Genomic DNA, 22650 nt, shown 5'->3' with positions numbered 1-22650 from the left:
CTGGAGGAGGAAGAATAAAGCATACATTGACAAGAACACCCGGCCTAAAGTGAAGCAGGATGTTGACTCGGTGACACTCTGGGGCTGCTTTGCTTCCTCCAGCACTGGAAACTTGCAGCATGTAGAAGACAAGATGGATTCACTCCAGTATCAGGAAATCCTATGAGAAAACATCTTGCCTTCTGTGAGGAAGCTAAAGCTTGGGCGTCATTGGACCTTTGAACAGGACAGTGATCCAAAGCATGCCTTTAAAGCCCACCAATGCTTGATTTTAGAAGTTCTGGAATATCCTGAAATGACTGTCACAGTTGTCTGACTTGAAGCCCATTAAAAATCTTTGGTGTTATGTGACGAAGGCGGTTGCATCATCAAACCTAGGAATATTAGTAAACTTGAGGCCATTGCTCATAAGGAATGAAGTAAGATTTAACAGGAACGCTGTCAGAAGCTGGGGTCTGGGCTATGCATCACGTTTGCAGCAGGTCATAACAGCAAAAGGCTGCTCTACTAAGTACTAAAGATGCTTGTGATGAAAGGGTTGAATAATTCGAAGACTACAGTCATCCTTAAAAGTGTCATTTTGTGTTGAACTTGTGTTAAGCACTTGTTTTATTCATTGTGCTGAGCTACTGAAGCTATAAAATTGTTCTTGTTTGTTTTTTGCTTAAGAGTTTGTCCATTTTTGCTTACAAATCTAACGTGCAATGACAGTTGACTCATTGTGATTGCAAGAGAAGAGAGAGTATCTGCTCTTGAATTTTTTTTCTGTCTAACACATTGTATCTCTCAACCCCAGTGTCTCTCTTTCCCTTCACCCTACATTTTTTCGTGTCACACCCACTCTCGTTCTTTGTTGCTCCCTGCCAGTCAATCTCTCCGGTCGTCTCCAGTACTTTTCCACTGATAACTTGCACATGTCTTAATGATGAAAGAGGACAAGGCAAGCCAGACTTGGTAGAAGGCCTTTTTTCTTAAATGGAACAGCAAAATTAATTATAGCATTATACTCAGACCGTCCAACTTGTGTTGTGGATTAAACTAAGGTCCATACTGGAGAGTCCATACTGTTCACACACACACTCAAAAATAAAGATGAAAAAAAGGTACTACTTAAGGATCTTTCCTTCAATTCAGTGTTTTCCCCATTTCTTTAAAGACCTACCTATTCAAAAGATATTTTGCCATTTTCATGGCAGGGAACAGCCCACACTTGGCAATGTCTGTGGAGGGTCAATGGCCAAAAGGTCTAAGCATTACATACATGATGTATATGTTGAATTGCCTTATGTATATCCATATGTAAACAATCAAATAATGTTTCCTTGGGTGAGAATATAGGGTTAGGGTCCAATCGAATGGACCCTGTTCTATGACATCTCTCCAAAACACCGTTCTTGATACCTTTAGTGTTACTAATGCAGTGTTGAGCTTTTCTCAGAGAAAGGTGTGTGAGGGTGAGAGCACGAAATGAGTCATAAGAGTGGCTTTTCAAGAATCCTGAATGAAAGAGGTGTGTAACCAGAAGCTCACTCCATATGCGGCACCCAAAACAAACAAGTGAATCCCGAGGACTGATGTAGGATCTGTAAATAGGGAAATGTGTGCAACCTCTGTGCAAATATTTAAGAAAAACAGCTTGAGTAATCCTATAGTGCATCATTTTGAAAATGGATATCCATGGCATGTCAAACAGCATGCAAACTCACACTAGGTATCTAATTGCATTGTATTGATGCTATGATCTGAGTTGCTGGTAAGTAGCTTTGTCTGGAAAAGTGCAATGACTCATTGTTCATGGTTCATCATGTTTACAACAGTAGCTGGCATATCAGTAAATACAGCTCCCTCATCACCCAGTGGATTGCTGCACACGCTGCAGTTCCTTTTCTTACGCAATCACAAGGAGTCAAAAATCAACACAGTTTTATTGGCACATGCTGATAAACACTGTTTTGAGGTCTGTGAGGTCTGTTCATGTGCCAGGTGCCAATCTCCTGCCAGTAACACAAGCCTAAATTGGCAGATGCTTTGCACTGGTTCCTCTAAATCCCCTGGTAGAGTTCAGGCCAGCAGCAGCTCATCAAATAGAGGACTTGTGCTGTAATTCTATATTGAGCCCTGATGCAATTCTGCTTATTGCCTTTTGTTTAGTTGCACTGAATGCCGTTTTTAATTTAGCTCAGGTTTCTCCGACCTATTCTCTTCCCCTCTCTCTCTCTCTCTCTCTGTCGCTCTCGCCTCGTCTTCATGGGCGGGTGCTGCTATTTCAGACAGTGGAAAAGTACTGGCAGTTAGAATGATGCAGTGGGCTGCCCTTTGTTCATTGTGGCCTTGGAGCTCCAGCGAGCAACAGCAACTGCTCTATTTCGCCATGCATAATCAATCTATGTGGACCTGAAGTTACACACACACGCCTATTATTATTTTTACACTGATTTTAAATCTACGCTGATTATACAGCACGTTACGACAGAATGCACTCCATGCATTTTAATGTCCAAAGAGTAAACAAGCTGGGCTGGAAGATGATGTGTGTAACCTCTTTCACAGAGGTTGAATATGGCAATTGAAAGTCACAGAGCAGCTCATTTGGGTGAAAAGGAAAGGAATTCCTGGATTATTATTAATGGGCAACTTGCTAATGTGGAGAGCTATAAATGATTAGCTTGAGCACTTGAAGCCCATCAACCGATCAGGTCATGCATATTTATATAATTATAGACATATGGTTGTGTGAAACAATTAGGACACCCCAAGGTTGTAGATGCAGATGAGAAGTTGAATTAGAAACTAGCTGTTGCTAGTGAATCAACTGCCAACATGGTCAGGTTAGGCTGTCCCAGCAAGCTTAGCCCAAGAGCAGACCGTAAGATGCGCCAAGAAGTCTCCAACAATCCTAAATGGTCGTCGAAGGGACCTTCAGGTAGGTCTAGGCCACAGTTGCTGTCAAAGTACTGCATCTACCTGCACAGAATAATTTTAATTAGGGGTGTGCGACAAGGAAACCCTTGCCGCTGAAAAACCATCAGGTTAAGACTGAAGATTCATTTGTCTAAAGCACATTTTTCCAGAAGTCCTGGTCTTTGTTCTTCTGTCTTTACATTAATTCTACCCCTCCTTACATTTGGTTCCTGTAAAGCTTAAGGAAGCCAAACTACTGCCTGCAGGACCACTGTTTTCGCAGAAGCAGGGTGTTTCAACATCCTTTGAGCAGGATTGGGTTTTATGCTGTCCACAAGGATTCATGTCAGAGGGAGGACACTTGAACTTAAAGCCCTCTAACATTCCTGGTGCCTGCTGAGGAATCAAACAGACAAAAAAGACCTAACCATCATTCAGCCCCCTCCAGCCATGTTGCACCACTGAACTGCAGTCAGTGCACCATTTTAAATAGAATGTTATTTTCCAGGGCACACAATGCTAATTACATAGCTTCGCACCACACTGTGGCTGGAGCCCACTTGGACATGCTTCCTTCTTTAATCATCAGGCTTGCAGGCTGGCACTGATAAACCACAGTTGTCAAAAGAGTCCAAACACTAACCAGAGCCATGCGCAAGGCGCTTCGCAATGCTCATTGCTGTCTTACATCCTGCCAACAGTCTGACGCTGATGGAAAACAACCTAGGCAGACGTCAACAGTCAGGTGTTCATTGCTATCCAGGCAGTGAATTGTCAACATAGGCGTGTGCCCAACGCTCGTACACCCCTGCTTTACACCACTGAAATAGCAATCCGCCAAAGTCAGACCTAGTACAGTTAGATGTAGTATTAAACTTTTGCGTTTTGACCCACGCAAAGCATAGTTTTCCTGTTGTTACCATAGCAAAGAGACACTGACCCCCCCTAAATCAAGATGCACTGTGCAAAGATCGCTAAAATAGGGCCCCAAGTGTGCTTTAAGTGAATTACTGCAGTAGTTGTTCTTAATACACTTAGCAAAAATGTACAAATATCTATTTCAGGTATTTATGAAATATATGAAATCAAAAATGTACTGTATTTTTTTTTTAAAATGTGGTCAAAGTTTAATATTCAAAGCATAATAATGTAATTTTATCATATTTTAAATAAGTACATTCATTTCCTAGTATATTTACAACATACTTCAAATCTCTTTTAAATACAATTAGGTGCATTTGTCTTTACTAGGTTGACGGTGTGTGTTAGAGGCCCGATAGCTAGTGTGAGAGAGTATGAAGGTGTGTGTGAGACGCTTGATAGTGAGTGTGAGGGTATGGTGGTTGGCCTTAAGGGCCTTTCATAGAGCTAATAAGGAATTTGTCCTCTATTACTGCAGTAATGGCTTTTACTTTACTTACTAGCTGTTGGAACATAAGGATGTGATTAGTCACCAGAGCATTTGTGCAGTCAGGTACTGATGTTGGATGATTAGTTCTGGATCAGAAATGCTGCTCCATCTCACCCTAAAGGTTCTGGATGGAGCTTCATCACTCAAGAGAATACAGCTCAACTGATCCGCAGCTTATTGCTAGAATGCTTCAAACCGCCCATTGTATTGGGCCTGGTGACCGTAGGCTGTAGGTATGTTGTACCTACAATATATATTATAGGTATAGGTAAATGGAGTTTTATCTGGGATGCAGAGTTGTTTTTTAGTGCCTAGGCAGTGTTAGTCATTAGTTATGGGGATACCATGCATACATGTTTCCAATTTATTATGTGCAGCCTATCCCCCATGTAGTGTTAATGACTGTAGTTCATCTGTCACTGCACAATTTGTCAGCCCCCTCACAATTGTCTAACTGGTCTATCAATTTAAATAGTCCACCGTAGGACCGGAGGTCCTGGGCAGTAAAATGAACAGCAATTCTAATGTCAATACAATTTTCACTTTTATAAAAATAAATTCCATTTTTTGTTGTCGTAAACACTACACTGTCCATCCCAAATCCTACTTGTGCTTTGGACAAAAACATAGCTGTGCTGTCACTCAAAACCAACACACATAAACACAGACACTCAGATGAGTGCTGGCTTGTCCCTTGGGCTCTTATTTTGCTTACATGATTGAGGAATGCCATGAAGGGTTATGGTCTGGCTTTGTGGAGATGTGGAAGAAGCACGTAAACACACACAAGTCAAGTCAAGTGGTCAAGTGGGTTTTTATTGTTATTTTAACTACATACAGAGTACACAGTGAAACGAAACAACATTCCTCCAGGACCATGGTGCAACATAGGCACAGTGCATACAGAACACAAGTCCAACACAGTACAAGTGCAGACAGACAATACAACACAGTACAGACAGAGAATAATAAATAATTGGTGGTAGTGTGCAAATTATGCAGTGTGCAATAAATATTGAGTCCAGTTAGGTAGTAAAGTTACTAGTGCAAAATGCTTTCCATATTGTCTGGGGTAAATGGTTGGTGAATGAGAGAGAGAGAGAGAGAGAGTGTGTGTGTGCATGGAACAGAAAAACCATCAGTTCAGTCTCTGGAGTTGAGAAGTCTGATGGCTTGGGGGAAGAAGCTATTGCAGAGTCTGGTCATGTTGGACCGGATGCTGCGGTACCTTCTTCCTGATGGCAGGAGGGAGAACTGATCATTTCAAGCACTTACAGAGTGCTTACAGAATACAGAGAATCATCAAGACTACATAAGCTATAGTTGGCCTCTTCCATGCTCTTTACTTCTTTGCTGTGCTTTATTTAAAGATTTTTAATTTATTGGCATTTTTCTGCAGTCAGAAAGTGTAATTTATTAATGATGGTTCTGAATTCTGGTATTAAAGGTGCTAGCTCTTCATTTGCATGCTGGAAAAAAGTCAGGTGTTGGTACTTGGCCCTGGTTCGGGTTGAGCCACACAACACAGCTGCACAGGGCTTATACATGTGTAAAGGCTGGTGTGGTGTTTGGACAGTGGAGAGACTTAAAGATTGTTGAATGTTGAAAGGCATAAAAAGGGATGAGAATGCTTCTCTATTTCTGCTCAATAGGCTGGTAACTGACTTATTTTTGCTGTTTCAGAAATCGGTCATAATTGTTTTGTCCTGTTTGAGAATGTTTGTGATATATAACCACAGCTGGTGTGTGTAATGTAGCTCAAGCTAATTACTTGCAATGACATTGACAAGTAATTTTGATCATACAACATTTGCAAAGGGTTTTATGGCCACAGAGATCTAAAAAGATGTCTGCTAGAACAGTGGAATTCTATGTATCCATGCATATTTCAAAATGCTATGCATGCTATGCATAGGTAACATCAGTTGGAGTAGGTGGCAATGTTGGACGGGGACGGTAGCTGGTGTGTTACCACCATGGCTAGCCAATGTGTTTGGGTGTGTTGGGACGCAAGCCCACTTTGGCAATGTGCGGAGCACTGAAGGAAGGGGTGTATTTGGTATTCTGTTGAGCTCAGATATCAGATATCAACAGTCATTCTCTATCATATCCATAAGAGATTTGTGATGCATAATTTGTCACAGTATTATTCACAGTGCTGTATGCTATTTATATCTTATAACTAATAAGGAAAGATTGCAGCTCAGTGAAGCAATTGCAAAAAAGATTGTCAGAGTAATGCAACTTAAACCAGCAGAATCCATGCCAGTGACACTTATGGACTGGTCAGTAGGCTAATAAAGTATTCAAACACCAAAAAAACACCATCTGCCCTTTATGATCCATCACCACTTGGATTAAAACCTTGTTACCTTAATATACTGTATTTTTGTGGAGATACAAGCCTTCATTATGACACCAAAGATATTTAAAGGCCCTTCCTCCTTTGTCCACCAGTTATTGTTTAGTCATGAAGTAATGTAAACCTGTCAGGTCCAGGCACACTTGACTGCAGAGACATTAGGAAAACAGCATGGTTGGTGGACCAGCCCTGTTGGTCACATACGGTGACTTACACTACTGCCCAATTATGCCCCGCCCGAAGAACCCAAACATGGATTCCACTCATTCCCAGAATTCCATATGGGCAGCTGGTAAATCTGCACTCCGACGGGACGGAGATTCCCATCCTAATGGAATCATTCCACGGAAAATCATCTGAATGGGAAAAGGAAATATTTACGAGTGCTAGGAGAATAGAGCTGGCTTTGGAGATGTGTTTAGGATAAAGCTCTGGGGACAGTGGAGCCAGACACCGTCGTAGGGTACTGCTGTTCTGTTTTGAACCCATTGAGGTCAACGGCAGGACTGTGCGTTCATAGGTCACCACAGAGCATTAGGTGGGGTTCATACACTTTGAAGAACTGCTATTTTAGCTCTTCAGCTACAAGTCGAATGTTGCTAATTGACACAGCGTATATAGTGACTCAAATCTTTCCCATAAACATGTTCCCAGAACCAATCTGGAGGTCTTCCCTGAGGTTGTCTAGACATGTTGGTGTGTTTTTTGAACTTTGTATCTGTGAAGTAGTATGAAGTATTACAAATTTGATTTTTTATAATCATATTACAGTTATTGAAAATGGCATTCCCACTGTTATGAACAATTTTCATTACACATGATAAATTTTACAGAGAATGAGTTCCCACTTTAAATATTATCCACCCCCTTTATTGTAATTTGTATTCCTGTGGGATTAGAAATGAGACAATTGCCAACATGGCCAGATCAGGCCATCCTAACAAGCTCAGCCCAACAGCAGACCAGAAGATGTGTAAAGAAGTCTCCAACAGTCCTAAAATGACAAGGGCTTCGTCCTTGCACACCTTCCATTAAAATCACACAGCTTTTTCTGATGATAGATGTACCTGAGATCCTGAGACGACATTTCCGTTTTGTTGGATACTTCTTCATGCATCTTGCGGTTTGCTCTTGGGCTAAACTTGCTGACCTGGCTGGTCTGACCTGGTTATTTTGAAGACAGTGGAATGCATTTTTTTAATTTCCTAAACTCATATGCATCAACAAACAAGAGCGAATCAAACCAAATGTCTGAGGTTTAAACAAGACAGCGTTCTCCGAAAGCTTCTCTGACAATGTCCTAATCATTAGCAGCTGATGTGCTACACCTGACTCAAATTATTTGGCATTTTAAGTTGTAATACATTCACTCTAACTTTTTAATCAAAAGAAAATTGCATTTATTTATTTTTTATTTTATACAACAATAAATGTTAATAATATTTTAGTTTATATTTTCCTTCACTGTAAAACAATACCGGAATAGATCCAGAATGAGAATGACAGTTTAATGTAATGTACTGACAGCTTTTATTATCTGTGCAGCGCTCAGAGAATTGAATGGGTTTTTAGCAATAATGATAAATATTATTGAGTGTAATGAACACAAGATACACATCTCAGCAAGGGTATCTCTGCAGATATGCACTGGCTGTTATTATTACCCTTATCATTACTAGAGACTGTAATTTTCATTTCTGGTGTAATGAGATTTTGGAAACAGTCTACCCTCACTTGTCTCTGATAAACAATACACCTTGTGTATGTTTGTTTATTGAATGTTACATGTTTTTTTAGACTTAATAACTATGTGTAACAATTATGATTTTCTCTCCCTTGTCCATATTTTGTCAATATACAAAAAACGACCCTATATCAGCACTCTTATCCAGGGACATTTATCACATCTGACCCGCACATGTTCTCATCAGCAACAAGAGATGCTTTGCAGACATTGCTAGTATTGAGAGCATAGTTTAAGACTGTCACTGCACTAAATTTAGACAAAGTTAGGAAATCTTCAGTTTGGCCATCATTTCATTGGTCTGATGTCATAAATTTAGCAACCTCTCATGCAAAAACAACCCCCCTTCCCCCAACACCACCTTTTTTTATCAAATGACTTCAGGGTAATCCAAAAATCCTCTGGCATGATCAAATAGCAAGCATTTCAAAGCCATTCCAAATGTATTACATTATCTCAAAATGCAGATCTTCTGTCACAAGATGTCAGTTTGTCAGCTTAATCATGTGGATTAACATAGTTAAAATGTTACCAGCCACGAGAAAAACAGAAAATATTACAGATGCCTTATCTCTACAGAGTGTCTCTGTTGTGCATGGCTGGTCATTTTGTTGTTGGAAAGATACTGGAAACTGTGTAGCCACAACATTGCTGACTTATCTCACAATATCTCTTAAGAGGGGAGGGAGGTGAGAGAGAGAGAGAGAGAGAGAGAGATATGGGAGAGTGTTTGGTGGAAAAGTACTATATGGCCATGATAGTCTTTTACATAATATTGTGTGTTATTCACATTTAAAAATTTGATTGGATTGGAATACCATATTGCCATGTGACAAGGCCGGCGAGCATTGTTTTACAATTTACAAAAAACAAACAAACAAACAAACACTGGTTATTAAGGGAGTGACAGGTCTGCCACAATCCTATTGGTGCGCTTGGTGGTATGATGGATGTTTCCACTGAAGAGAGGGCAGCACCAGTCGTCTATGAGGCCCTTGTTACAATACATTGTTGTCTTTTTCTTTGTTAGAATGCTTGGCCTGTCATATCACACGGAGACAGAGGTGCAATTGTCCGTTTTTCTCTAATAAATGTTAATAAAAGTTTCTTATGTATGTTTCCTATGACAGTTTGTGTTATTATATATTTTGTATATATTGTGTTAACACATGTTAATGCATTTTTAGAGCTACAGGTTCTATACAGTAAGAAAAACAAGCACCCAGAAAGGCTAATACCATAGAACAACCACTTTTGGTACCTTGAAGAATGTTTAAATGAATATTAATACATTTATTCTGGTAAACAAGTTGTATGGGTATGAAAATGCAGCTTAAAGAACCTCCACATCATGTAAAGGTTTTGTTATTTTTAAGAGTTAATGCATATGAATAGAGCTCACTTTGTTATGGCTGTAGTGTGCATGCTGTACAGCTTCAGCGGCCTGGAGTTGTGGGTTAGATCCTTGCTCAGGTCACACTGTTGGGAGGTTGATGTTTTCTGCCTGTCTGTGGGTCCTCCCATCTCCCAAAAACACACATTGTAGGTGAATTGGAAATGTTAAATTGTATAGAAGTAGATGGACATGTATGTATGTGTGTGCCTTGTAAAGTAGAGACATGCATGATCAATTATTTGTAGCTAATTGCTTAATTACTATCTCCTTTACTGTTTATTGTTTTGTTTACTGAAAGTTTTAATGAGTGGCTGGCTTGAGGGTCAAACTGACATCTGACTGTGCAGAAACACCTCCCTTATTACTTTCTTGTCTATGGAAAGTCTCCAGTCTCTTCCATGTCATCTGTGTAAATGCCTACTGTATCATCAGACTCCAATCAGACTCCAATCCAATCTGTCTATCTGTTTGTCTATCTATCTATCTATCTATCTATCTATCTATCTATCTATCTATCTATCTGTTTGTATATAATATCTAATGAAGCTAGGAAAATGCTTCTGATGTTCTGCAGCTGCCCTCCAACCCACACATGACCAGCAAGATCGCACCATCAGGTCCCTGCAACTTATCCAGAATGCAGCAGCACGGGGCGTCTTTACGTTTCTAAATTCAGCCATGTCACTTCACTGCTGCGTTCTCTTCACTGGCTTCCTGTAGCTGCCCGCATCTAATTCAAAACCTTGACGCTGGCCTTCAAAGACAAGACTGGACCAGCCTCTCCATACTTAATGGCAATGGGCAAAAGCCGATCTGCACCAGGAGCCCTATGAGCTTCAAGTGCGGCTCAGCTCGACCCACCATCCCTTAAAATCTACAGAAAAGACAAGCGTCCAGGCTTTTTTCTGTCCTGCACCAAATTGGTGGAATGAACTTCTTCAAACCCAGACTGAAGACCCTCCTCTTCTGAGAGGACTTGGGCGAATAGCAGAGTGGTCACCTTACTGACTTGTGTTTAGTAATGTCTAAACTTAGAGGTATCTTTGAATTTCAGTCTATTCAAACTAGCTGAGGTTTTTCTTGGGTAAATAGCAGAGCACTTTTGTAAGTCGCTCTGGAAAAGAGCATCCGATAAATGCCATCAATGTAAATGTAAATGTAAATGTAAGATATGTCAGAAAGCCAACAACATCTCCTCTGACCCCATTCACCTTGTGTGTAAACTGATCTCATCAGTTTACACACATATAGACTGCTACTAATTACTCTGATGTTTCCAGTTCACTCACCAGTTCATTCCCACACTGAGCTCCACTAGCTCAGGGACTGTTTGCACATTGCACTTTAACTGGAACTCCCTCTCTCTGTACATAAAGCTGTGTACTGTTCTCTCTACCTAAACACTATGCATTCCTGTACTGTACACTTGTTTACATGCACTATATTGGCAAAAGGATTCCCTTGCCTGCCTTTGCACGCATATGAACTTGAGTGATATCCCATTCTTAATTCATAGGGTTTAATATGATGTTGGGCCACCTTTTACAAATATAACAGCTTCAACTCTTCTGGGAAGGCTTTCCACAAGGTTTAGGAGTGTGTTTATGGGACTTTTTTGACCATCCTTCCAGAAGCAGACACTGATGTTGGGCGAGAAGGCCTGACTCGCAGTCTCCTTCGCTCTAATACAGCCTAAAAGTGTTCTATCTGGGTTGAGGCCAGTCAAGTTCTTCTACACCAAACCCGCTCATCTATGTTTTTATGGACCTTGCTTTGTGCGTTGGTGCGCAGTCATGTTGGAACAGGAAGGGGCCGTCCCCAAACTGTTCCTGCAAAGTTGGGAGCATGAGATTGATCAAAATCACTTGGTTTGCTGAAGCATTAAGAGTTATTTTCACTGGAACTAAGGGGCTGAACCCAACTGCTGAAAAACAAGCCCACACCATTATCCCCCCTCCACCAAACTTTACACTTGGCACAGTGCAGTCAGACAGGTCCCGTTCTCCTGGCAACCGCCAAACCCAGACTCATCCATCAGATTGCCAGATGGAGAAGCATGATTTGTCACTCCAGAGAACACGTCTCCACTGCTCTAGAGTCCAGTGGCGGCTTGTTTTACACCACTGCATCCAACGCTTTGCATTGCGCTTGGTGATGTAAGGTATAGATGCAGCTGCTCGGCCATGGAAACCCATTCCATGAAGCTCTCTACACACTGTTCCCGAGCTAATCTGAAGGCCACATGAAGTTTAGAGGTCTGTAGTGATTGACTCTGCAGAAAATTGGCGACATCTGCACACAATGCACCTCAGCATCCGCTGATCCCGCTCTGTCATTTTAGTTGCTAAGTTGCTGTTGTTCACAGTTGCTTCCACTTTGTTATAATACTACTGACAGTTGACTGTGGAATATTTAGTAGTGAGGAAATTTCATGTCCGGACTTGTTGAACAAGTGGCGTCCTATTACTGGACCATGCTGGAATTCACTGAGCTCCTGAGAGTGACCTATTCTTTTACAAATGTTTGTAGAAGCAGTCTGGTGCCTAGAAGCTCTTTTTATACACATGTGGCCATGGAATTAATTGGAACACAGGAATTCAATGATTTGGATGGGTGAGTGAATGTTTTTGATTATATAGTGTATGTGATGCTGCTATAATACCAGAGTGGTCTACTTCACCATACACTCCTGACTAAACGTCTGTTTTACTCTTCCATTAACATGCACAACACATTGCTGGTTTACATATTTATTCCATTTTATTGTTAGTATAGTAACTTGAGGCACATGCCCTGATTACACACTGCCTGATTTGCATGATATACCATTCTATTTATTCTTCTTTTATTTCTATTTTTCAGTATCATTTAGTTGCTATGCTTCTACCTCTCATTTGTTGTGGAAAAAAAACATTTACCATGCCAGATGTCAGTTGCTAATGTCATCAAATTAGAATAGATAAAATGAATTCATGTGCCTAATTAAGTAGGTTGAAGTGCTACCTCTGAACTCCACAGACTAAAGACCCACCTCTTTCAGGCGTACTTGATTGAAGTGTAGTGTTGAGTATTGTGGTCTACAGAGGTATCAAGCTTAGAGGTATCTTTTGAATCCTAGTCCATACAACTAGCTAAGGGTATTTTCTGAGTAAACAGTGAAGCACTTTTGTAAGTCACTCTGGAGCGTCTACTAAATTCCTCAAATGTAAAATGTTTTATACTTTTTTGGGTTTGTTTTAATTCAGTAGATTGATAATTTGAAGTATTTAAGGATTCAATTTCTATTCTATTTTATTCTATTGAGGCATGTTTGGCACAAACCAAACACAGCATTTAAGGTCAATACCTAATACCAACTGTGGAGCATGAAGGTGGCAATGTCTTGGGTTGGGGCTGCTTTGCTGCTGCTGGGCCTGGGAAACTCTCCATCATAGAATCCACTATAAATTTTTCACTGAATCAGGGGGTGCTTAAGAAAACCATGACTGTGTTTCCAAATCCTGAAGCGGAGGTGAACTATGGCTCAAAAGAAAAATTGAGAGGTCTGATATGGCCAAGTCAAAGCCTGGATCTTTATCCTATTGATATGCTGTGGGGTGATTTGATTTAGGTGACTTGAAACAGGCTGTATGTGCAAGAAACCCCTCAAACATCACATAGCTGAAGGAATTCTGCATGGAGGAGTGGGAAAAACTGTTTTCCAGTCAAGTTTAGAGACTGCTAGATGATTCTAGCAAACGTCAATGTTTTTGTCAAATAATTAATAGTCAATTTCGAATGTTTACACCTTTATTTATCGATACTGTTTGAAGGAAGATCAAATATTGCTATGTCCATATTTCTTTATAAAGAACTAAATATTTTATAATTTTTCAAGTGACTGTATCTGTGCTGCTATGTGATGTGATGCTGTGCTACCTGACACTTCGTACCTGACACAGAACGTGACAACTCAGGCAAACACAACAGACCTGGGACTGGGAGGAGCTGGGGAGGGGGGGGGGTACTAGAGCAACGCTCTACGTGAATCCAGGGTTAACTGGAAAACTGGCTACCTGAATGAGATATCTGGGCAAGCCCAACCTGAGTGTGCCATGGAACTGCCTCGTAAGCTAGAGCTGCTGGGGAGCATGACCTGGACGCAACGCAAGGGAACTGCCTTGAGAACCAGACTTGAAGATATCTTGACAACAACAAGATGCCAACTTACAGGACCACAAACACACAGAGGTTCAATTCACTGCAACTACAGGCTAGAACAAGGCTCCTTAAATGCTCCCAGTCCCTGGTGCAATACATGAACACAAAATGAACACAAGCAAGGCGGAAGTCCTTATATGGGCCTGTAAGCAGCAACCCGGGATCGCCCCAGGGGAGGGCGCGATAACGAGGGCCTGACAAACAAGAGCAGGTTTTGGGGCATATTGCCTTTCAGGTTTAGTAGGGTTATGAACATAAACAGACACAGGCCGTCTATACACCCGCTGATGAATTCAGGCACAAGCTAATATGCATGTACACTCCAGAATGTGGCATTATGTAACCTCTCTGATTCATACAGTTCATGCAGACCTTTCAAAGCATGGTGCAAAATCCTTTTTAAAACAAACACATTGAACTGGACATTTCATGCCTGGTTCCATTAATTCTGTCCAAGACAGTTACTTCCACTCAGATTCCCTTAACAGACCAACTAGAAACATCACAGGTGCAATACCAGAGGTCAAGTAAGCGTATATGTGTTTGTCCATGTGTGTTACATCGTTTGTATATCTGCATGCGCTGTTTGCATAACTGATGATGATGTCCAGTTATTTCCACAATAGGCTTTTAAGCATGCATCTGCCAAATAAATCGTACCCAAATGAACAGAAGGTCCCCAGGTCACTGCTTCACTTCTTAATCTTCTTGACTTCAGTAATTGGGTAGACCTCTTAAGGCCTTGGGGCTACCTATAATGAACTCTTTTGTTATGCAATTTTGTAGTCTGGCCATCAGGCCTCAGGCCACAACATGTGTTATGTAAACACACACACACACACACAGCTAAGGGCTCTCAAACAGGTGCATTTGACTTCACAAGAGAGCTAGATAGAGATAGTGGTGGAGGTAGAGGTGATGCGACAGTTTGTTTTGGCTTTGCTACTCTAAGTGGAAAATTCCACCCTTTTCAGTCCCTCTGTTTGAATTTAAATGAATGTGTTTGAGGATCATGTGAGTGAAAGAGGCTAGGGACAGTGTCTGCAGTGATATGTGTCACCTTGGATAAGAGGCATAAAGGAGGGGCCTCTGAAGAATCACGGGTGGTTGACAACAGATATATCTTTGTTTCCTGGAACTTTACAGGTCTGCCCGGCTTGTTTAAACACTGACATGGTCCAACTATAAAAACCTCAAGAGTCTGTATTGTGTAAGGTGGTGGTATCTTAAGAGTTTCAGGGTTATAGCTCTATTGCAGTCTCTTATGAGAGCAGTGCTTTGCCAAATGTAACAAGGGTTATATTTTCTGGCACAGGTGCAGAGCCTCACTGCACAGTAAAACAATGCACACCAAGATTCCACTTAATTCTCTTTCACACACCAACTCACACAAATATTTAGGACATATGTAAATAAGTGAGTACTGTACTGTACTGTACAACATCCTACCATGCTCTGTGTAATGTATACACAGACCCAAATAGGCCATATTATATTGCCTAATATTGAATAGGTCCCCTTGTGCCCCCACTACAGATCTGACCATTCGAGGCCCAATAAATGGACCCTGAAGGCGACCTGTGGTATCTGGCACCAAGCAGTTAGCAGATCATTTCAGTTAAGTTAGGTAAAGTATCAATAAGCTTAGATGTCCATAACCCTGTCAATGGTTCACCGATAGGTACTAAGCACTGCATACCAGGAAAAACCCACAGGACCTTCCTGATGTTTCGAAGATGCTCAGGCCCAGTCATCTAGTCATCACAATCTGGCTCCTGTCAAAGTGTCTCACTTCAAGAACAGACTCTTCATTTGTTTCATACTGCATACCAAGGCAACACAGGAGTCGAACCTCAATTCAATTTAGCATGTTTTCCATATTCTGAAAAGAAAACATAAGAAAACAAGGCCCCGAAACAAGGAGGAGGCTTGGCAAAGCACCAACAGGGAGATACTCAGCAAATGGTGATGTCTATGACTTCAAGCTGTCATGGCATGCATATGAAATGCACAGAATGACTAAATATGGCTTCTTTAATGTACCATGTATCTATGTCCTTTAATCACATCTGATTGGTTTGATTTGATATTTTGGAGGAAAAATGTGTTCTTCTCCCAGACATTATAGAGGGCAGAGTGTATGTGTGTGTGTTTGTTGTATGCAAATATTTCTTAAAATAGTTGAAGCAAGGACCTCCCATTTTCATGAAAGTCTGCTTAGTCAGTGACGTTGCTTCTCACAAAATACAAATCCTGTGACCAGTAGTGCCACATATGTGTGAAATGCAACATAGCATTGTACTCTCTAAGCCGAACATGCTGTTTATACCTGGTGTAGTTTGTTGTGAGTGTTGGTTGAACTTTGTACAGAAAGACATCTCACTGTGGGATTGTCCAGGTGAGCTGATGGACGGTGTTGTTGCTGCCATGATGTCATTGTGTTTATGGTGAAAATGCACTTATGTCAGAGGGAACTCTGACCCCAGTGCACAAGCATTCATGGTGAGGTCATTACAGTGTTACTTTCAGCAGACAGACAGTCTACGGTCTTACGTGTGACTGCTGCTCTTTCGGATGGTTGGCCGATGAAAGGTCACTTAAAGCTCAAAGAGCAAAGCTTTGACTCAGTAAAGGATGTCAGTGGCATATTGAAGTCCACATCTTTAAATAGTCTCAAATAAAACAAGTTGTGGCATGTACAAAGGTTTGAGTGCCCTCCCACCTTGTCTGACCTTAACTGACTCATTACAACTAGTTAAGCAGATGAGGAATTGTCATTAGGACATTAGGACATCTTGGAATCTTGGTGATAGCGCTTGACAATCAGGACAATGGTCCAAGAAATATCTCAAAATTTACAATGAACGCTTGCAAGAATCATAAGGCTGGAGCCTTTGGAAGTAGCCACTTGGTCCTGAAGGAAATATGTAGCTATTTCTATTAACACATCTTCCTTTATGTGGTTTTAACGGGGGGTCGGTATTTTTGTAAGATGCCTTGCATCTGCTAGACTGTAAAGTACACCACACAAAAAGAGGTGTGACTATTGGACTTTTTTAACATGCAGGTGGTGGATGAAGAATTACCCATTGACACACAAGGTATGTCATTACCATACTATAATAATAAAGTTAAGTAAAGTAAATAAAATGGCATAGTTTAATATATTTATTAAATTAATTTTGAATAATATTACTAATAATCCTTCACAATTAGTAATGCTTGGTGTATTTCATACACAAAATGTACTCACAAAATGTTCATTAGTTACTCCCACTCTACACACTACTACTGGTTGTTTGTGCTTCCTGATTCATTCATTCAACTTGACATTTTAATGAAATAATTAGGTCTAAATTATATTTTTTGGTCCTACTCTGTTAAACAGGTATAACATCAGCTGCACAGAATATTTATTTTTGTGAACTGCAACCAGTGATCCCTTCATGGCTTCACAGTTTGCATTTGATTTGGTTAAAGTAAATCAGTAAACCTAATTAGTGTGTGTAGCTTTAACCAAGCTAGCCTTTGTTTAGAAGCACTGTTTAGTTTTCAGAAGCTAAATCTACACACACTGAGACTGAAGTGTTGGTCAAAAGATCAAGAAAGTGGAATTTTAGCCATTACACAGCTGACTTTTATCCATAGTGCGCCGGACCATCATATATTGTGCAGCTGAATTTACATACTGGTGCAGTTCAACTTCATAAAGTGGTAAAACATTGTAATTCATCCTTAAGATTGAACTTAATATGATAACTGGTAGTTTTAATCAGGTCAAATACGTTGTTCGATTAAAATAAAATCAGACAAGTAGAAATCAACCTCTGCCCTGAATTTATTACAGTGAACATGGTGCAGCTGATGCCTTCAGGCTGATGATCGTTATACTATTGAAAGAAACTAGGATGCCTGGACAGTCCCCTAATCCATGGAATGATGTAACTGACTGTAAGAGTAGCAAAGGTGTCAAAAGTATTGACGTTTATTACTCAGGTAGAAGTGTAGATAATGGGGGTAAAAGTGTAAAAGAACTGTTTTCAAAACTACTTAAAGTACAAAAGTAAAAGTAATGCAAGGAAAACAAAGGCCAAAAGCTTAGGCCGCACCACAGGGGCCTATAGTGCACTACCCGACCTCCCCAAAAAATTTATAGTCATAATAACTATAATGTTCTATTAAAATCTTCATGTTAAGAAATGTTGGGCTGCACTGGGCTTCCTGTTTCAGATGCATATCTGCCCATTGAAAATGAATGCATTTTAGTAATATCAAATATATTAAAGGAGCATCTATGTGCACTACTGAGCATTAATGTGTTGTGCATAAATATTGTAATGGTGCAAAAGTCAAACTTCAGAGGCATTCCTTTATTGGAATGTAAAATGTGGGGCTTAGTTGGGACATTTAACTGGAGTTTTCTTGAGTCTCTGCCACGGACATCTTCATACTAGGCTACATACGTCTTCTATGTGCTTGCTGGTAGAGTGACGTGACATGTGCAGGTATGACAGATCGCTTACAAACCAACAGGGTGTCAGAATGGTATGAATGGTAGGTTTCCGGGTGGAGCAATTTATCTGGACAGGGTTTTTTATTTATTTTTTTTATTTTTTGAACAATGACAAGCCAAAATGAAAACAAACTGAAATGAAATAGGAGTAACGAGGCTATTTTTAAATAGTAAGGAGTAGGAAAATGTAAGAAGTAGAAATAAGATGAAAAATAATTACTCCAGTAAGTATTTCTGAATTTCTTTTTAATTACATTTGTAAATGTGTGCCTTTGTCCAAATTTAGTTTCCATGAATTACTAAACTGATAATCTATATCATGCACAGGACTTGTCAAATATAATGGACTAAAGTGAGATACATCTGTACCCCAGATCTGTATCTGTTAGTGAAAGAATTAGGTTGGACTAGCCTAAAAATCTCTATTTATAAATCCAGCAAATCCCCTGGGCAAACGCCAGCCCTTTCAGCCTTTCCATTGTGTTTGGAAAGGCCTAAAATCACTTCCAGTATGTAACAGTGTAGCATGCCAATTGTCTCGTCTTAATTTATAAAGACATATGTTTGTGTTAAACAGGACTGTCATGCCAAAAGTAGGCTTTCAATTCTAGATTTTCTTTGAGCTGTTCTTTCTCTGGGGCAGAATACATCTTTAACAGAATTCAATGCTGACATTTTAACTTCTTTGAGGTTTTCCAAAATCAATATTTCTTTATAACTAACAAAATGATACAAGGTCAAAGACATCCATGTGTACACTTCATTAATTCAGTGGTGCTGACAGTTCCAAAATGTATTTTAAAAGGGTTCAAACAACATATATCGGGTTGACCAACACACAGTACAAAGGGAAAGTCCAAGAAGCTCACTGCAGATCTTAGAAGGATGTTTTATGGTCAGACAAGACAAAGATTGATTGTTTGGCCACAATGACCAGATGTATGTTTGGAGGAGCAAAAGGCAGACATTCAGCCCCAAGAACACTGTACGTATTGTTAACCATGATGGGGGTGGTAGAACCGTACTCTTGGACCGTTGGAACTAGTACCTTACACAGTGAAATGAAAATTAAAAATGAGGACTACCTTAGAATATTTCAGTATAACTGTACCCCTCAGCTAGGCAGTTGAAACTTGAACACAATTGGGTGTTTCAAAAAGACAATGTACCCCAAACACGCATCACTGGTGGTTGTGGAATGGCCAGAGCAGGCTAACATTAAGCTTTTTGAAATGGACCCTAATCCTATAACATTTATGTGGCCATTGCTTAAAACGCAGATCTGTGCCAATTTCCAACTAGAATTTGCACAGAAGCTTGTTGATGGTTACCAAAAGCATGTTTGGGCACCACAAGAGATTTGAGCTCTCAGACAACTTCTACCAAGGGCTCAGATTTGAATGATCTTCTTAGGGCTATGAAGTATTTACAATCAACCAAAGAGCCTGGTGATGCAAATTCCCAGGCTTTCTAAATACAGATTCCTTAAACCATTAACAGCCATTGGGTTGTCTTTGCAGCTGCTCAGCACTTTAAACATGACAATAATTGATGCCCACAAAGCAGTAGAATAATATAAAACATTAGCAGGAAGCAGTTTCCTCAGTTTGTAATGTAGATATAGCAGTTAGCTATAGTTAGTAAGAATGGTGAACAAGAAAGTTGAGGCCTAAAAGACCAAGGACATTTTCCAGAACTGCTTGTAGGATTGCTAGAAAGGCTAATTAAAACCACTGTTTGACTGTAAAAGACCTTCAGGAAGATTTAGCAGACTGTGGAATGGTGGTGCAGAATTTTACCGTCCAGCAACACCTGCACAGTCTTTCCTTACATCCTCTCTACAACATTCAGCATTAGGCATTTTCAAGGAATTTCTGAAGGGTTGAAGCCAGTGGAATGGTGAACATTTTACTGGTAGAGAAAATAGGGGATTTCAGTAATCACCAGCAAAGTCTGGAAGCAAACATCACACCAGCTGTAAATAGAAAAAAAGTCATTAACATCTGTGGTCTAGACTTCAAAAAAGAGCATCCCAAGAATCTCACAGGACTAAAAGCTTTTTGCAAGGGAAAATGAGTAGAAATCCCCCAAACAAGAACTAATGTGATCTTTGGTAAAGTGTTTTTTATGTTTTCAAGTACTGACCATGCAGGGTGCCCAAACTTTTGCTTTGGCTCCTTATCCATTCTGTTATTTTGAAACAGTAAAATATCAAAAATAAAAAGTAATAATGCTAAAAATATAAAAGAAATCTTTCAGCTTTAACTTTATGCTTTTTGTGAATTAGGCCATCATTAATTTACAGTAACAGTAAGACATTTGACCAGTTTGTATGTCACTGTATGTTGTACACTCATTCTCCACAAGAAAAAAGAACAGTCAAAAGAAATCACTGAAAGGCCAATATTGCCATGACATTTACGTCCATGAGGAACTGTATGAATAGACATTTGTAAACATCTCCTATCTCCAGTCTGTAACAGTATAGTGCACAGGGAAATTGACTCATGTTCTACTGTTTACCGTGAGCATTTGTAAAGACGAAAGTGGCAACACTGGCAGATCAGAAGGCCGGATACAGACCTGTCAAACCTGCTGACACACCCTCCATGCTTATGGGTGCGCTAATATGTATGCTGCAGGGACAGTTAACATATGATGAAGTATAATTCTAATATATTTTGCTTATCAGCATAGGTCTCTCATTTTCATATATTCACATTTCCTCTTTGAATACAATGTTGTCACAGTATCTTTCCCCACTACACCTCATATCATTGGTATTTCTTGCTCTCCTGGTCCTTCAGCAAACCAAAACTTCTCATAACTTTAACCTTTATCTTATAATCTGTAGTCAGCCCACCTTCTTCTGTTGCTATCATCTTTTGAGCTCACCTTCAAACACTCACCTTCAGCCATGTAACTCCTCTGCTGAGTTCTCTTCACTAACTTCCTGTAGCTGCCCGTATCAGATTCAAAACCCTGACGCTGGTCTACAAAAGCCAAGAATGGACCAGCCCCTCAGGAACTTCCCCTGGGTTTCTCACACTGCAGACTGAAGACCCACCTCTTCCAAAAGTACTTGGGTGAAGTGTAGTGTAGAGTATTATTGGTCTCCATACTGGCTTTTGTATTTAGTAGTATCTAATCTAAGGTGTCTTTGGATCCTAGTCTGTACAACTAAGCTAAGGATATTTTCTGGAGTAAACGGTGAAGCACTTTTGTAAGTCGCTCTGGAGATTAGGTTTATTTGTATTCAGTAGGTTGATTATATTATACATTGATTTGGTTGGCAAAGGATAACATTTTTGTTCCGCCACGGTATACAAACCACTGTTCAATTTCTCTCAATTTCTCTTTATTCTATTGAATACAAACTAGCTAAGGGTATTTCACTAGACTTGATTCTAGACTTGATGAGATTCTGTCATTTTTTTAAGCAGAACATCAAGATACACCATTCCCTTCCTCGTATCTATACTCCTCCCATCAGACCTTCTGTCATTCTCATACTTCTCCAAATTGTCTTTCTGCTTTTTTCATCGATGTTCTAGATTTTATCCTGTCTAATAAACCAACCACTGTAAATCTTCACTGTTCAAGACAAATTCATGTACCATCAGCCTTCAAGTCCCCATCTTAAAAAGGCCAACGTTAGATAGCTCAGACATCAACAACTGTAGACCAGTATCTCTTACTTTTTCTTATAAGATTCTTCTGACAAGCAATCTACAATTTCTAGCACCCCAAATAGTCTGACTTAAAATTTGAGAACTCCAAGATAGCAACATGCGAGAAATTGACCTGAACCCCCCTCATTTCCAGACCACAACGCCCATTGGTGTAGATATGGAAAATAGACTGTCAACAGGGTGTAAGATAATGGCCCTTAGTATCCTTACTGGCTCTTGTATGTCATTATCTGAGCTTACGTTTGGAGTCTAGCCTATTTACACTGGCTAGGTATATTTTCTGAGTGGACAATGAATCAATAAATCTGTGAGCCATGACATCATGACATCACACCTCCCCAAATAATAATAAATAAGCTGTGCTTTCAGATTAGGCACAGGTTTGTATTTGCGGATGTTATTTTGGACAAGACCCCATGGACTCTGAAAAG

General features: G+C 40.1%; 1 protein-coding gene across 1 annotated transcript in view; it reads left to right on the top strand.

Moving 5' to 3' along the window:
- LOC140560711 (potassium voltage-gated channel subfamily E member 2-like) overlaps positions 1–22650 on the top strand; it is a 32734-nt gene that overhangs the window by 2991 nt on the left and 7093 nt on the right. The window lies entirely within an intron of this gene.

The sequence above is a fragment of the Salminus brasiliensis genome, chromosome 8 (genome assembly GCF_030463535.1).
Source record: "Salminus brasiliensis chromosome 8, fSalBra1.hap2, whole genome shotgun sequence".
Taxonomy (NCBI): Eukaryota; Metazoa; Chordata; class Actinopteri; order Characiformes; family Bryconidae; genus Salminus; species Salminus brasiliensis.
This window is presented reverse-complemented; position numbering and strand designations above follow the sequence as displayed.